General features: G+C 39.3%; 1 long non-coding RNA gene across 1 annotated transcript in view; it reads left to right on the forward strand.

Moving 5' to 3' along the window:
* LOC113947823 overlaps nucleotides 1-3,692 on the forward strand; it is a 3,889-nt gene extending 197 nt beyond the window's left edge. Inside the window, exons 1-2 of the long non-coding RNA XR_003527881.1 lie at nucleotides 1-3,156; nucleotides 3,476-3,692. The exon at nucleotides 1-3,156 is cut by the window's left edge and continues 197 nt beyond it. This is a non-coding gene — a long non-coding RNA (uncharacterized LOC113947823). The remainder of the gene's footprint in view (nucleotides 3,157-3,475) is intronic.
* Nucleotides 3,693-4,821: the final 1,129 nt, after the last annotated feature.

The raw sequence follows: 4,821 nt of genomic DNA on the forward strand, positions 1-4,821 counted from the left end.
CGGGCTCCACTGGCCATTCCCGCCGCGGGAGAGCCCTGACGGGAGGGAGTCGCGGAAGTGGCCGGGCGTGCGGAGCGGCGCCCCCTGGTGGGCGGCGGGGTAGCAGCGCCGGCGGGTCCGGGAGCGGGTCCGGGAGCGGCCTCGGCGGGATTGTGTTGGGTGAACTTCCCTGTCCAAGCATCCAGGAGCCACTCTGGTGGTCGCACTCTCACCACCTGAGCTGGGACCGAAGCCCCTCCACAGCAACAACACCCCACACTCACACAGTCAGACAAGGTTTCCTTCTGGCTCGACCCCACACGCTTTTCCAGAAGTCGTTCAAGTGATCCTTTGGGAAAGCAAGAAGGAAAAAGTTAGAAGTGTGTCGCTTTCCCTAATGCAAAGGTCAAACTCAAAGCAAACCTTTTCGCTTTTACACAGAAATCCCTTCCTAAAGCTTTCCTAATGTTTCAGTCTTGGTTGTCGGCCCTTGTGCTTTTAATACATTTTAGCACATCTCTGGAAATGTTTAAAATAGGCAGAGAAATTAATGACCCCTGTTTCCCTGACCACTGTCTCTCAAATAACCACAGAACAATTGCAGTCTGTGCTTGCATGTGCTCTCCAGTGAGGGACTGTCAGTTGTGTTTGTTGTGAGAGTCACGTTGCTTTAAGAATTTTTATGCCAGCATTTGGTAAATGGCAAAATAAAACAAGTTCGCTTAAGAATACAAATGAACATTGTTCACACACACACACACACACACACGTTTTGATTCTCTCTTCAGCAGACTTGGAACGAAAAGATTTTGAAAGGAAGTTTTCTTTGGTAAGTGTTGGATACTCATCGCAAGTGAGAAACTAGTTAAAGTCCTATTACTGTCTCATTTCCTGTTAGCTTGAGAGATAAAGACAGTGCTTCCAATATGGTCTTTATGTATCCCAGATTTTTTTTTTATACTAGTATAAATTATAGTTTAAATTCAAAGAAGCAAAGAAATATGGGCTCTGTATTTTCCACACAAGTCTACAGGAATTACTTTGCTAAAGGTGCTGCAGCACTTCTTTCAATCAAGCCTATTGTCTGCAGATGGAGTATTGTATTTCTATTTGCAAAGTATTATTTTTCATCTTTGTGGGCAACTTCTGCTGCTCTACAGAAAATGTGGGATCTGATCAAGGACAGGACGCCCACATGAACTAATATACTAGAACAATTTGTTACACGTGACAGCCTACTGATGGTGAAAACATCAGTTTCCAACGTTTACTCTTTTGTCGCATGAAAAAGCATGGAGTGAGGCATGAGCATTTAAAGAGAAATATGGAAATTAATTAAAAGAATGTCAGTCTGATGCTGCATGCCTTGATCCTGCTCAGATTTAAGCCAATGCAAATTTTGCTATTAACTTCAAAGTGATAGCTGTGACATCATTCATTGATCATGAGAGTTATTTCATATATGATCAAATAATCACATCAAGGGCTTGGTCCTTCAAGCTGCTAAAAAACTGTTGCACATTGAAGCTTTTCTATTTGCAGAAATATGTTCAAAGAGCCTTGTACAAAGTATAGAAAAATGTGCAGAGGGATCAATGCTGTTGGAAACCTCAGTGCCCATATGGGAAAGAAAAAAAATTCAAACCACTCTTAATGACTGTGGTGGAGAGGAGGCATAGCCTGGTGTTGAAATGTCATCCAGTGCATTCAAATAACATGCACAATAGCCACTTAAAAAGATTTTCATTTCCTTCTAATGCCAACCAGTTGGAGCAGTTTTCTCAAGAGCTCTTAGCAGTGGAGCTTAAAAAAGGGGAGAGCAGGGCTAACCACAAAGTTCAGCCAGGAACATGGCAATTTGGGCAGCAATGCTAGTAAAGCAGAAGGATGGACACAAATTCTGAAATACATCCTACTGGACAGAGCCCCAAATTATAAGGTAACATTGTGGCTCTGCAGGCATGTGTGGGAAGCCTTTGTTGACTTCTATGAAACCAGATTTCACTGCTGTAGTCATTAGCTTCTCATTTAAATGTGTGGCATGTGTGCACTTAGCACATATGTTTTTCTTGCCAAAACAGCAAAAATATAAGTCTTCATGTATTAGTATAGTAATTTCAGAATATTAACAGCAAAATTATAAGGAATAATATATCCACACTTTTGCTTTGTTTAATTTCAGTTTTGTATCGTCTATAAATGTCAATGGGGAAAAAGACATCAAATAAAAAAGAAACAAAAATGTCTGCCACATTCAGTTTGGCTGAAGCTTTGCATCAGATAGTATTTCAGTACTGAACTTGCAAATATGTGAAATATGAGATTATGATAATAAATATTTAACCATATTCTTGGTTATGTTTTTCTAAGGGTTAACAGTTTTCTACTGAATGAAAAGCAAACAAACAGTGGTGAACTAAGAAGTTAAAACTGCATTCTCTGTGTATACCCACTGTGATAATACTTCCTTAAATGACAATGCAATAAAAACCCTTTCCAGTACACGCATCAGAAAAAGGATTCCCTAACTACAAGTTGCACAGAAAATTGAAAAATCATGTGGAATGTATTTTGTGTGAGAGAAAATGGTAGTTAAATTAGGATTAGTTATAAAGTAGTTCACCCCACTATAATTTCAGTTTGAAAGAACGTTTTTAATATTTTCACTTTTGGGTCACTGCAGGTCTTTTTTGTTCTGCCACTGATCACCATAGTCCTTGGATCCCAAGGGTTGGATTTATGGTTGACTGTGTTACAGTAGCTAGACTGAACTTAGCTTCTCACCCTGTGGGTTTTTTCCATCATGCAGTTTCTCCACGGGCTGAGAACTGAATTCTGTGCTGTGTTTCAAATTATCCCAGAGACCCAGATTGGTCGCGAATCTTATTTCCGCTTGTGTCCCTTGAAGGGAGCTGCAAAGTTTGGAGTTTGGAAGCTGGGCTGTCACATTTCTGGCCATTTCCTGTTTTCGGCAAGTTAACAGACATGCACTGTTTCTCATACTTTTTGAAAGTGGATCTTCCCTATGTCTTATTTGTGTAAATGTTTAATTGCCTTAATGTTGTGCCCTGTCCTGCCAAATTTTCAGTTCCTCGGGAAGAGTGCAAAGTTGCTGTAATTACTGACTGCAGGAATAAAACCTTCACCATCATAAAGGAAACTTTCCTATCGCCAACGGTAAGCATTTAAAAGTGCCTTCAAGAGGGTAAATGTTTGCAGTCAATAATTAAAGCTGCTTCTCACTTACTCAGGTTAAAAGAACTGCATTTGCCAACATTTAACACTAGTTTTTCTTTAATTTCCTGATTCTCCATAAACTCGTTCGAAACCATTGCTCTACTGTGTAATCCAGCTAGTGGAGCAAGATCCCTCCTGTTTACAACCTTTCACTTTTGACAAATCCTGGGAAAATGATTGCACGAAGATACAAACATAGCTGGTTTGAGCAATTGTAACATTTTTGAACTAGACTAATGTTGTCCTATGCCTACTGTAGGTCCTTCTTTGCCAGTGAATATTCTTGGTTCTTGACATCAGGCAACATGCTCACAAATCCTACTCAACAAGACTGGAGAAACAACTTGGGTCGCTTCCACCTCAGAGTCATTTGAACTGCAAACCCTCATCTGCCATGAATATTCTCCTTTGTATATAGAAAGTTTTGTAATAAATTTTTCTCTTTGTGTGAAGACATGCTGCATATGTTTGGTTTAGAAAAAATTAAGGTAAATATTTTTATAAAAATTTCTTGGTGGCTTAGGAAAGATTAAACTCAGAAAATTCTGCAAAGAAAAATTAAGTGTTTTGATTTATTCAAATTTTGCAGATCCATAACATCTTTCATTGGTCCTGACAACATATCTGCTTAACACTGGCAGGAATATTAGCTGTGCATTTCAGATTTTCACTTGGTTATTTTTAGTTCTTCTGAAGCCTGGGAAATAAGAAATATAACCGCTTTGAACAGTCTGAAAGAGCCAACTCTAGCAGGGCCTCTGAATCTGATTAGATAAAACAACAAAGAGGTTCTGTTAGGGCAGAGGCAGGAAGAACTAAGGTGGGTGGCAATATCTGTCATAACTCAGGGGAAATGTAGCCTCAAAGCACTCAAAAGTGGGTGAAAAAATAACATAAGCAATAGACAACTTTCCCACATCTTAGGTCACTCTACGAATGCAGTTTGAAGAACTTTCTCTGCCTCCACTTTTTTTTTTTTTTTTTGCATTTTTAAAGTACAATAAACAGCACATGCATGTGTGTTTATATTAAAAAGCTGGTTTAGAGGAACATCGTTTCTCTACAGATAAGTAACCAAAAAAGCACAGTGTGGCAACTGCAATTACATTTGTCAGTACAGAAACAGTATAAGATTTAAAGGGATAGATTTGCAGTTTTCAGCATTTTCCTCAGAAAGTAAATTAGCTTAAGAATTGCCACATTAGGAGATTTCTCCCTAAAATAAAGCTAGTCATAACACTGCATTGCATCCTACTGTCCAAAAAAGGATCAAACTGTTGTGTTCAGTGCAACTGGGAAGTCTTTAGTCTTTTGAGGGGTTGATTTAAAAATGATATGTTATTGGAGTGCTGGAACCCTGGAACACCCACTTGGCTAAGGATTATGTTTCCCTATTTTCAGTGTAAGATGCTTATTTTATGTTGGAAGAGATTGAAAGAAAGATTTGTACATTTTCTCAGGAAAATCAGTCAAAATGTTTTTGAAGTTGCTGTGCATCCAGGATGTTGAACTTTGTCTGTGTTAGAGGCTGGGAGCATTACCTGTTTGAAGCCCACCACTAAGTGTGTCCCACTGAGAAATGTGCTGCTTGTTCTTCCTATTAGA

The sequence above is a fragment of the Corapipo altera genome, unplaced genomic scaffold, assembly GCF_003945725.1.
Source record: "Corapipo altera isolate COAL_440 unplaced genomic scaffold, ASM394572v1 2, whole genome shotgun sequence".
In the NCBI taxonomy this organism is placed as follows: Eukaryota; Metazoa; Chordata; class Aves; order Passeriformes; family Pipridae; genus Corapipo; species Corapipo altera.